General features: G+C 41.7%; 1 long non-coding RNA gene across 1 annotated transcript; it reads right to left on the reverse strand.

Annotated features, from left to right (window-relative positions):
* Nucleotides 1-244: 244 nt before the first annotated feature.
* On the reverse strand, nucleotides 245-3,290 carry LOC123100510 (uncharacterized). Its single transcript, XR_006448413.1, has 4 exons — nucleotides 2,918-3,290; nucleotides 629-2,698; nucleotides 471-547; nucleotides 245-381 (listed from the first exon to the last, which is right to left on the reverse strand). It is a non-coding gene; the product is annotated as an uncharacterized lncRNA (long non-coding RNA).
* Nucleotides 3,291-13,466: the final 10,176 nt, after the last annotated feature.

Here is a 13,466-nt window from a genome sequence, read left to right on the forward strand (position 1 = left end):
CCCTTGAACCGTAGAAAAAAACACAATGAAATGAACAAAGTTGTCAAAGATAAGATGATTATAAAATATTATGATATATTGTGGATATATTATTAGATATTCATTTGTGCATAAATATTCAACTTTGCAACAAAAAAACTTGGAAGCCATCCAGCAACCAAACATCGCAGCTCAAATCACAATAGTGCTCAGCTTTAATAGTACTAGTACTGTAGTACACACTTCAACTCAACAAGAAAAGTATCCATGATGCAAATATTTGAAACTTTAAATATAGTAACTAACAGTTCCATTCCAGCACTACAACATTCAATCCTCCATTTCCTCATCCATGAAGTCCTCCAGGTCATCACAACTATCATCCTCTTGTGGCTCCTCCAACTACATAGGCAAGCATACAAATAGATTTCAAGTTCTGTAATATGAGTATTAGACATAATACAAGTCAAAAAAATAGATAAAATGCAAACCATGTGCACCAAAGTTGTAAAACGTTCCTCCAAGCTTGGCATGTCCATGTCTTTGACAATAGATGCAATGTCACTACCTGAATGATTGATAATAATAATTATTAGTATGATTATGTCAGAGGGTGCACATGAAGTTGAGATAAAATTTAAAAGGTTACCTTTTGATGCACCAATCCAATTTTTAGTACAAATTAAAGCTTCAACGGTTTCAGGTTCAAGACGACCACGAAATGGGTCAACAACCTGCCCACCAGCACTGAATGCCGACTCCGAGGCAACCGTGGACACTTGCATAGATAAGATATCTCGAGCAAGTCGTGACAGAATAGGAAACTCAACTTGATTGACCTTCCATCATGATAGTATATCAAAATTCGAATCTTTTCTAGATTGTAACTCTTGCTCCATGTATACTTCCAACTCAGTTTTGAGAACACGGTCTGATTTTTGACTTCTGCTACTCAAGAACGAGTCTAAACCATCATCTAGATCAAGATCAACAGAAGGTGTTTCACACATATTAGTATCACTACTGTTACAGGTTGTCTTCTTTGATGTAGAGACGTAAGCTTCAAACAACTGGGTAATAACTTTTGTAAACTTCTCAATCTGTTGGTCATGGGTGGTGGGGTAAATGGTTGGTGCATAGTATTCTATCACGTTTCTCTTGTATCTAGGATCAAAGAAGACTGCCACGGAAAGTGCCATGTTGGACTTCTCCCAATACTTATCATATTAAGTTTCATGGAACGTGCCATAGACTTAATTACTTTGTCAGAGCTAGCACACCAGCCATCAATTGCAATCTTAAACTTGCAAAAGGTGATAAAAAACTTATTTGCAGTTGGATATGTAGTTCCAGAGAACAGCACAGTAGCATCCTTGAAAATCTTCAGGTGATCACATATCTTCAATGCCATAATCCAATTCTTCGAAGTTGGAGCACACTTCTTATACTTCTTTTTATGCCGAAGAAAAAGCCTATCGAAAGCATCTCTAAAGTAAAGTGCCTTCTGCAGCATATCATACGTGGAATTCCACCGGGTAGGAACATCCAAGATCAGTTCAGATTTTGGATTTAAGTCACATTCTGAAGCACACTTCTCAAACTCTTCCTTCTGCTGTGGAGAATTCCTCACAATTGATATGGTATTTCTAATATTTGCATTAGATGCTGCAATTGTCTTCAAACCATCTTGAGCGACCAGGTTTAGGATGTGATTGAAACATCTTACATGAAAAAATATGCCATCACAGATTAGACTATTCTTACTGAATTTGGTTAGTAGCCCCTCAACACACTTATCATTGGCTGAAGCATTGTCCAAACTGAGTGAAAGCAATTTCCTGTCAAGATTCCATTCCACTATGCAATCATAAAAGTGTAAGCCAAGATTTTTTTCCTGAATGGTTTCCCTGTACATGATTAAACTTGATAATCCTCTTTTGCATGCACCAATTTTCATCTATCCAATGAACAGTGATGCCCATGTATCCTTTGGTTTGTCCAGATGTCCACATGTCCACGGTGGCACTAAATCGGCACTGCACTGTTTTGAAGTACTCATACAATTTCTTCTTTTCCTCTCTAAATATGTTGACTATGTCTTTCTTCACAGTAGGGCGACTTTTAATTGGAAAAGTTGGACGCAAAGAATGGATAAAGTCCACCAAGTACTCGTGGTCAACAATATTGAAGGGGTACTCATGCATTATAATTGAGAGATAAAACTTCTTCAAACTGGTAGACTCGTCATACCTAAAGGTCGCAGGTGCTACCATGGACTCATTGCCTTCAACTTTATTCAGTACAAGTCCAGTAATGATCTGATGCTTGTTCTGCAAATGAGACTTGAAAACTGTTGTGCCTCGATTGCCTCGAGCATTAGTACGAGGGCCCTTGTAAGTGCACCCTTTGCTATTGCATCTAGCCCATTTCTCTACAACCTTGTTACCATCCTTATCCGTCGTCGTTATCTCATACTTGGTGAAATGTTCCCAAACATCAGAGGTGAGCTTCTTACATCTCTTCACATCAGGGGCTGCATCTTCAGTTCCATTGGCCGTATCCGAACTTGCAGCTGCTGCACTTGTATTAGTAGCATTGGGAGGCTGCTCCGATGATGATTCAAGCACAATCGGAGATGTTGCGCTTACACTTGCACTGCTACTTGCTGTAAAAAAATCATCCATTGCAGGTTGGCAGTGCACTAACACTACGGCCAGACCTGTAACAGGCTAACAACATTAATTAATTATGTATAAGCAAGCTAAATACAACTGTACCACTAGCCCACTAGTGCACTGTGAAAGCACAAGGATCCCAATATTAGTTCTGATAGACTTACTGTATGTACAGGGCTACAGGCAATTCAACATAGTGTGTATCATGGATTTTCGCAAGATCTGCACGAACATTCATAAGCTATCTTGCTTGGTAATCTTACTCTGTATGTGCAGTAGTGCAGGACTGCAGGTGCAGCCGTGAAGGTGTCATCAGCAGTGGAGAGGGGTGTAACTGCGGAGGGATTCGATCGTGTTGGAGGGGCGTAGAGGTCGGAGGCGTCAGAAAGGCGGCTTCAGAGGGGCGTAGAGGACGGAGGCGTCGGACGGCGGCTTCAGAGGACAGAGGCGTCGAACGGCGGTTTCAGAGGACGGCAGCGTCCCACGGCGGCTTCAGAAGGCAGCGGCGTCCGACGACGCCATGTCAAGTCTGGGCAGGCCGGCCAAAGATGCGACGGCAGTGGCGGTGGCGGCGTGCTCGTCTGCTTGATTAGGGATAGATTATTTTTGAGCGGTGATTAGGGATTAGATTAGGGATTCTGCTCGCCTTGCTGCGGTGCCTGGTGTATTGTTATGCTGAAGTTGGGCCATGGGCCATTATTCTGCTATGTAACTCTGTAGGGTCTTATTATGTGTTGGGCTATAAAATAGACATTTGCTCGTATTAAAAGCCGAAAGTTCCATATTAACGGAAACGGAAAATTCCATTTCCGCACTTGTTCCGCCGGAAAACATTGTTTCGTTTTTGTTTCCGTTTTCGCATAAAAAAATTCCACTTTTGTTTTTGTTTTGCAAAATTCCGTTTCCATCTCCGTTTTTCCTCTCCGTTTCCTTTTTTTCGCCGGAAAAGCGGAAAGTTTCCGTTCCATTTTTATCCCTAGGAGATAGCAACCACAGACCACCAACCTGGCTGATGTTTTCATCGCTTTAGGCCTCGCGCCAAGTGCTTCAAGCCGACGAAACAAACTTAACAAATCCTGGCGCGTCGAGAGCCACACAATTCACCGAGCTCTAAATGCCGCTGGTTTGTAGGTTTTCTAGCCTCGATCGTTTCAGCCAGCAGCAAAAGTGTGCAAGGCTGGACTGAAGAATCTTGACCAATTTACTAGCAGCGGCAGAATACATACACGTGAGTTGCATGGAGCTAGCTTTGCTCTAGATCGATTCTCTGGCACGTCCTTTATGCCGTTGCCGTCGTGGCGTACGTCGCGCATGCGTCGCGCGCAGTGAGGCGGACTCTGCCGGGGAACACTCTTTTGCTACTGGTACATGCCGACGACATGGCGACATGGTGGTGTTCAAGTACCGGCTTGAAGCTGTTGCTCGTGCCTCTGGCGCTGGTGGAACCACGTTGTTTCCTCTACTGGCTGCGTGTGTGCGCGCCGCGACGAGGCGCGTGGATCTCCAGTGAAGGAGGGCGGTGCAATGCTCGTGGCGACGGTGGCCAGGCTCGTTGCGACCCATCGGAGAAGACAACGAATGGCCTGTATTTCCGTTTATACGGATGGCGGGATAAGGAAATACAATGATTCTTACCTTTTTCTCTAAAAAGGGACATGGGCCGTTGGATGAAATCGATTGAGCGGGGAGCACGGATGGAAGCACCGGGAGGGAGCAGGCAAGCCCCATCCGGTAAAGAGGATAGTGTGGTTGTCTCCCAGGCTAAGGTCACCACATGACGGGGTATACCTGTGTAGAAGTGCACGTCAAATTCTTATTGAGAGAATTATGCCATCAACTCCAAACAATTTGATATTTCTATTATGTTATCACTAACACTTTGCAGGCATGGAGAAGTATCAAGATCTAATGAAGAAAATATGTTCACTATCCTTGGGAAGGCCACGAACACTACATGCCTAACTTAGGCGCGATTATTCTACTCCAGCTTGCCCGCCAGGTAAATCAGATGCATGGCGACATCACTTACGGAGGATTCATGCGTCATCGTCTTGGCCATTGCCCTTTGCCTCTACATCATTGGCTTGGAATCATTGGGAGGTAACCTCTTTTCAATATGCATCATTGGCTTGGAATCATTGGTCGTCACTATATTTGTATCCCTAGGGTTGTAAATTTGCTGCCCACTCCCATGCTAAACGCCTCTCGATCGATGATGGAATTTTGCATTAGACTGAAGGGTTAGTTCTTCATTCATCTAAGGAACCATGTGAAGGGAAGAGGTAGAGAAAAGAAAAACATACAATGATGACAGGATCGACTTCATAAGGTCTCATGTGTTGGTTTTGATCTGACGGCTTAACATGCCAGTTAGATCTATTAGTCTAACAGAAAAAAAAGGGAAAAGATAACGTTAATAAAGAGGCCCCACGTACCAACGTACGTGGGCTTTTATCCCAACTAAGGCGCCCTGATCGGGGGCACCCAAACCAACTGATGGTTTTGGTCCCCTGTCGCCAGCGCTAGATAAAAGGGGGTACGGGAGAGGGTTGGCAGCCTGCGCGATCATAATTCTCGTACGGTTTCACTCCCCTCCCGATATTCTCTCACCCCATCCGATCAGGGGGAGCGCTGCAGCGACGGGAAGACCTACTCCAGCCGCCTCTGCCGTCCCCGGCCAGTCCCGGTGGCGTCCTGAAGGAATCAGGACGTCGAAGAGAACCTCTGCTTCGAGTACATCACCCCTGCATCACGTCTGCACCGAGCAGGCGATCATGTCCACTCCCGTGACATGTAAAGGATCTCTAAACCCTTCTCTGTTCATGTTGTTAGGTGATCTAGATGCAATTTTGATTCTGCTAATGGCATCCCATAGATGCATAATTACTCCAACATCATGATGGAGCCAGTATACACGGATGATGAATAGAAAATCTCTCGCATATTTTTGTTGAATCATTTGTATTTCCAGAAGTTTTGCACTTAAAGAAATTTTGCTTACATATGGCGCACCAGAGTGGTTGATCTGATGGACGCGTGGGAAGGGTTGGTTCCTGGCAGAGAGAGTCTGGGCGGTGAGGGGTGAGCTCGATGGTGTAGCTGTGTCAGGGGCACGTGAGACGAGAACAGGGCTGGGAAGGTGAGATTACTGGGGGAGAAATTGGCGAGGTGTTTATGAGGAGAAAGCAGAGAGAGAAAAATCGGGCTTGGCTGATGTATTCAGCGACTGATTTCGTAAGAATATTAACTATGGGATGAAAAATATATCAACATCACGGGAGTGGTCTGATGAATGCTTCCCGTCAAACGGCAGATAGAAAGGGTTTCCCTACTCCATCCGGTTGAGTTTATAAGTGGGCATATGTTTTAGGTTTTCAGTTTGACTAATAAAACACGTATAATATGCTAAAGAAAATATAAGATTAGAAAATTCATTGGACAACGAATCTAAAGATATATTATTCATATAAGATATAATGTATATTTTCTAGTCAAATTGAAGATGTAAAACCCATGTTTGATTTATAAACCAAAGTGAAGGAAGTATTAAAATTTCAGGCTCTAGCACTGCGTGAGATGGCATGATGGATGGCGAGCGATAATTAAAGGTGGCACGCTATTATCCTGAAACTATTCGCGATCGGGTATGGAGGGCGGGATCTTCATGTAGGGGAGAAAACTATTAATTCTTGGGCACACACACCATAATATTCTACTCTAGGTGTTCTATTGACCCCAAGTGCGTATCAGGTGATACGGGAGGTGGGATGCTCCCATGCTCCAGGAGCTTCTTTTTTGAAATGGCAGGATTCATGCATTCATTATGAAGAAAATAGTTGCTCGCTTAATAAGGGAAAACCTAGCAAAAACCAAATTGCCTAGTCAATTGTGGAAAATTGGGCGAAAAGCCATCGCAACCGCTGAGCCGCACATATAAGTACCCCACTCACACCACTACAAAGAGGGTCTCGCGGAGATAACACGTAAGTGTCATCGTCATCACTCCTCACCTCTAGGGGAGGAGTGCTCGATATTGATCCCATCTGCTACTACTATTTATTTTACGAGACAATTGCAACAGTTAGGCATGTGGTGAAAGCTCATGAGTCAGGACCACATGCACCTAATCGTCTGAGACTCTCGGTACAAAAGGTGAGCAACATCATTGCTCTTCTGCACTTTTTTCAGCATTGCTTTGCAACAATAATAGTTCCAAAAAGCATATAAGCACATCTCATAATTTTATTAGGCGACTACAATTTGATGACAACGAGCTTTTTTAGCACATCTTATCTCACACAACCTCCAGGTCCACCATATAGGCATTCAGCATGACCAATAGGAGTAATAGAGTGGCATTTGTTATTCGTAACTAACTTGGGCCAATCTGTCGTCATTGGACTGCTCCTACCATCTTGATCAATGAATCGAAGGTTGGTGAAAGATGCAGCGCGACCTTGGCCACCATTTGGGCGGATACCACTTCCCATGGGAGGAGTTGGAAGTGTCTTATCGGCTACCACAAAGGCACCAAAAGCCATTCCATTTGCCTTTTGTGCCAAATAAGTGAATAACGACCTTGGGAAGTATCCCACCCCTGTGGGGTTGCCATTGAAACCATAGTACACCCACCAGTCTCCACTTGCTTTGTCTTGCCAATGATTTTGGATTTATTTTAAGTAAACATTCTAATAATATTTTGTTAAAGAGTCATATGGGCTCGTGAAATTTTTGAGTGACATTGACTATGTGAGGGCTATATTAGTTATGTTAGCATGATTATAATAAAGTCTATGCAATCATCAATTATGATACGATTCGATGGAGAAAATGATGCTCAAATAAATAACAAGAAACATGCAAATGCTACCTTAAGCACTTTGAGTGTGACATTTTGTACAGGTTCATGGACACCTGAAATTGGTTTTATAACATCACCCGGAGCTACCAAGGCGCCATTTGCCCGTATGAAACCAGGGCAGTTCATATTGAAGCAGCCGGTTGCATCATATCCATCTCTCTGTAGCATGTATGATAGTGCATGGGACAATAATCTTAGCACTATATTTGCAGTGAGAGTAAGATCACTTGTTAGAAGATAATTTAGGGGATTAGTATTACCGTCCAGTAGGTATAGAAGTGGGGACGTGAGTCGCCGTAGTTTTCTGGATAAATCTACAAACATAAGGGGTAAAACCATAAAAATAAAGAAAAATTTACCTTGCAATCAAATGGTAAAAATGTGGTAGATTTGATAAAGAATTTCAATAAACATAGAAATTAAATATGTGGTACTCTTGCTATTTTGAGAAGGGATAATTCCTTAATCAGAAATTGTTAGTTACTGCAAAAAAGTGTCTATGTGTTTTATTGCAATGGAGAACACATCATATTGGATGGAAATTCCAAGATACCCTCACTTATTTGAAGATTTAGTTTTAGCTCATAAATGCATAATAAAGCGAGCAAGTCATTTTTCATTTTTTTTATGCACAATTTAAGTGAGTTTAATGATATGCTGAACATTTCGCCTTATTGGAATGGAGCCTTTGTGCCAAGTCATTGTCGCATTATTATGCTCGTACTATTTTTCTTGGACTATATCCTACTTGTGGTAGTTGACCACTAGTACCCAACCATATGTCTGAACTGAACTCTTGCTTCGAAAAAAGATGCTTACATGCCAGCCAACTTGAATTGCATTAAAGCTTGATTTAACACCATCTCCGCTATGGGTAACAGTAATATAAGTTGAAGTCAATTGCCCGGGTTTAAGTTTGTGGCCATACACGCCCATGGTGGCGTGTAAGCCATAGTAGTTGTCGGTGGGACCTCCAGAGGATGTTTGGTGTACTGCAAACTGCAAGAAAAAATCAGCCAGATAAAAAACACACACATCTGCATAAGAAGGTGAGCAAAACATGCAACCATAACACCATATTGCATACACCGCAAACAATTCCAAAATTTTGGTAACACTTCACAATTTGCACAATTTTGGTCTTGTGTTAAAATATGCTAAGATAAAGTTCCTAGAAGTGCTGGTGGTGTTACTTATGCCCATGCATTATTAAGCTAACCAATGTATTCCTTTTTTTTTGCGGGTGAACCAATGTATTCCTTCTCTACCTAAATTGTCAATAACAAACCATATTTTTTTAATTTCACATTTGTTTTGGTTCGCCTAATAACAAAATGCCTTCATGTTCCCTTAGGAAGAATTTGTGTCATCTAATAATATGTCAAATACTCTCATTCTATACGTAGAAGTCACAACCAGGTTACTGCATATCAGTTTTTAGGGGCATAACAATGATTATAATGAGAATTAATCACCCATACGATTACTGTGATTAGGTTGAAGATTTTTAACACAAAATCTAAATGAATATGAACAATAAATGTGTGGAGACAACAACATTTACATTTATATGCATAATCATGTTGCTTTGTGGTATTGAAAGATCTGTCTTTATCAGTTTTATGATGTCACATGAGAAGCAGTAAATGCTAGGAAAATACTGACAGTAATGCATGGGAAACTTAAATGCTAATATATATTGAGTAGGGCGTTTTGGTGCCCAGGCTCATCTGCACCCGGTTAGAAAAAAGTTCGTAAAAAATTCAAAACAAATTCAAAAAAATCCAAATTTTTTTGTGCGGTAGAGAATTTGATGCGTGAGGCCCGCTCCAAATTGCAAGTCATTTGAGCATTTGAGCAGCTCTCCGCAAAAATGACAAATCGGACAAAAACAGTACATGAACAGTAAGCATTTTTACAGGCCCTCAATTTGTCTTTTTTATGAGATCTCCTCAGATCTCCAAATGACTTGAAATCTAGAGTGGGCCTCACGCATCAAATTGTCTACCTTACAAAAATTATTATTTTTTTGAATTTTTCTAGTATTTGTTTTGATTTTTTTTTGTCAACGTGGGTGCAGATGAGCTCGGGTGCAGAGATGGATTTTCGAGAGTAGTGCGTTTCGGTGCCCAGGCTCATCTGCACCTAGTTAGAAATTGTTTTGTAAAAAATTCAAAACAAATTCAAAAAATTCCAATTTTTTTGGTGCGGTAGCGAATTTGATGCATGAGGCCCGCTCCAAATTGCAAGTCATTTGAGCATTTGAGCAGATCTCCGCAAAAAAGACAAATCGGACAAAAACAGTACATGAACAGTAAACATTTTTACAGACCCTCAATTTGTCTTTTTTTCTGAGATCTCCTCAGATCTCCAAATGACTTGAAATCTGGAGCGGGCCTCACACATGATATAATATATTCCTTGTTATTGTCTCCAGCTCCTCACTTCCGTACTGTGACATCTAATAACAGCCATAGATAACTCGTGGAACATAATCTGCGATGTCACACTATGTTATATGATACAAGGAAGCATAACTCACGTAAGTTTGATCCCATGAACTTGAATCTTGTCCAGAAGTTGTTGTCTCAATGGAATTTGACTTCAAATATGTCAAATTTTGTTTGACTGGACCATAGGCCAAAGCTCGCGCCAATGAAGTAGGTTCCTTTGAGGAAAATTTTAAATACACATTAGTAGGTAAATAAGTCATATGGATCAGCTTAAAAAATTGGTTGCCCTAACATCAGATGTAATGACTCCGCCTTGGATCAACATGAGGCATACCAAGTAGCACCTTCAGATACATAATAGTAATATACAACACATAATAGTGTGTACCTCATGAATAGTAGAAGACAACCGAATGCCTCTAATTTGAACTGCATGAAAGAAGAGACACAAAACAACTGCTCGTCGAAGTAGAGTAAGTCTAAACATTTTTTTATGTGAAAGGATGAGGATTCACTATACACATCAAAAACTATATATAGACCCGGTGTATCCTAGAGATGGGGATACAAATATTTTGATATAACTATCCTTTATTTATGCCAGCAAACTCATTAATGTTGGTGTGAAATACTTATTTAATGCCAACTAAACCATGCAATAATTATTTTAAAAGGTGTATCTTTCTCCAGTGCCAACTGAACCATAAGAAGCGAATATATGCACAAATCTTTCTATTAATGTCAATAATACATAATAAATTAATTCACTGTAGAAATATCTTTATTTGCTGCCAAAATAAGTTTGTTAAATACGTGCAAGGTCACTCTAGGTAGAATATATTACTTGAACATCTGCGTACAATATTAATTTAATACCAAGTTAGCCATATGATAATTCGTTTACAAGATGTATCTTTCTGTACTGCTAACCAAACCATAAGAAATCTTTACCTTTTTATTTTGAGGTAATAAGAAATCTTTACCTAGTATTAAAGGACGGAGGCTTTCATAATTCTCCACATGTCAATCATTTATTAGTGGATCGCTCAACTGGGCCTTCCTTCTGTTAATTGGGCCTTATGTTAGTTCTCCATACACGTAACCCGTGTGTCGTGTTGGTACGATCAGCATAGCAAAACCGTATTGGAGACCAACACATATAAATTGTACCATGCCGTGACTCAAAAACGTTCTCGGCGTTGGAGAAGTCGCCAGTCTGCAGGAGCGTGCTCTTGGGGAAGTTGCCGGTCTGCAGGAGCGCGCCGTTGGAGAGCAGGGCTGCAGACGAGCACCATGGATTGGTGGCGAGCGGGTACGGGTGCAGCGCGTTGGAGCAGATGTCAAGGAGCACCGAGTGCACGGAGCAGTCGGTGGCCGCGGTGGCGGCGTTCAGCGCCGCGGCCGAGGCGGCGCACGAAGCCGGGTCGACGAGGGAGATGTAGGAGGGGCCGGAGTCGGTGTGGTCGAACATGAGGACGAAGTCCTCCGCATGGAGCTGCATGTGCATGGCCGACAGTCCGAGAGGCCGATATTGGCGTGCAGGAGCCGCCACTCGCCGGCTAGCGCAGCCGCCGACGTCGGCTGGGAAGGCTGCAGCTACCACGCCGCAGCGTTGGCGCCAAAATTGGCGGTGCGCCTGGTGACCAAGAGGAGGAAGATGAGCAGGGGAAGGAAGGGCCCCGCCGGCTAGGCATTGTGACCAGGAGGAAGACGATGAGCAGGGGAAGGCGTTGCTGGCCTTGCATGCCTGCTCACGTAACTTCAAAGTACATGATGAGGTCCACGACAAGCTCGATGTGCTTCTTCCGCCATGTTGCCGTCTTTGTGGCCTTCAATGACGTGTAGCCGGTGGCCGAAGCACTCCCACCTATCTACACACGATTTTGAGACTTCGAGCAGCACAAAAAAGTTATACCTCCACTGCTGCTCTACTGCCACAGAACGAGCTGGCGAGCAACCATGCTGCTGTTGCTGCTGCCGCTGGAGCACATCTGCGGCCCAAGTATAGAGAGCGTGCACAGCAACGGAGTTTTGGCCCGGATGAAAGAAGGGATACAGAGTTCTTAGCAATAATTTTCAATGAAAAAGTGTGTGGGGTGAGAAAAAATTACTGGCACCGTATGATAGGCCGTACAGATGAGAGCTCCACGGTGGGAGCAGACAAGCCCCATCCCTTCTGGCTGCCAGTTACATCGGATGTGCAAAACAATCATCACGCATGTTTGCTTTACTCATATGCTAAAGAAGTTGATTTGACTTCTATACTGTTTAATTAATACACCATGCGCTTATACAGTATGATTTCTCTCTTTAATTTACTGTTGTTGTCTATACGAAACATGAGCGGTGATCTTTTAAATTTTTTTTTGCATCAACGGTGATTATATGCAACTGTTGGATTGTTGATAATTGATTACCTGCCGATATATAGCACGTGCTTATGTCTTTATTTTGGCCTGATGAAAAAATATATTAAAAACATCTTAAAATACAAAAATTCCACATCAAAAAAGAAAATAGTTGTGTATAAAAAATCACTTTAGAAGATGACGAAATAGTCTGGTGCATATTTGCTGCTAGCGACGCAATACGGAATAGAGCCCGTATTGTGCCGCTTGGGTCATTTGACCCCAAGTGGCATTAATGAGGAAATAATAAATTAAATAATTATTTATAACAAATTGTTAATGTTGAATTCAAGGTGTGATGAATGTGGCCTGATTTAAAATTTTGGCTGGCTTCATACCGAAGTCCGTGTTGATCCGCGAATGTCGAAAATGATAGTGGAGGTGGGATTTAGGCTTTAGCTGAGCACAAATTCTGCATTAAATTAAATGATAGTGTCGAAAATGATAGTCAAGGCGGAATTTTGTATGAACCGCATTTATGTTTTGTACATACAATCCTCATTAAGTTTGAATGCACATAAAAAATATCTCCCGTTGCAACGCACGGGCATATGTGCTAGTTAATATAATATACGCACAAATCTTTCTTTCAATGTCAATAAAACCTAATGAATTAATTGAATTTATAAATATCTCTATTTGTTACAAAAATAATTGTGTTAAATAGGCGCAAATTACTATAAGTAGAACTCAATTAATCACCTTGATATCAAGTGATTTCTCACGGATCACCATGGTGGAAAACACACATCACTGCAGCCACTCTGAATCCTGGCGTGAAAAATAAGAAAACACAACAATATTTGATCCTATCAAGAAATGATTGTGTACAACCACATCAATGCATAACATCAATTGAAACTAAATATGATGCAACTAAGAAACAAATGTGGCACAATATGAAACAAGAAATGATTTTGTACATCCTCAGTTGTGTGCAACATCATTTGTGTAAGGCATTGACTTCTAGTCATATGTGTTTACTTCTAGGATGAATTCTCAATGCCAAGAGTCCCTTATATGGTGGAAAGTGAATTCAAACCTCAAAGCAAATAACAATAACAAAATTTTGTCATCATAATCATTGGCA

This window comes from Triticum aestivum, chromosome 4D, assembly GCF_018294505.1.
Source record: "Triticum aestivum cultivar Chinese Spring chromosome 4D, IWGSC CS RefSeq v2.1, whole genome shotgun sequence".
Taxonomy (NCBI): Eukaryota; Viridiplantae; Streptophyta; class Magnoliopsida; order Poales; family Poaceae; genus Triticum; species Triticum aestivum.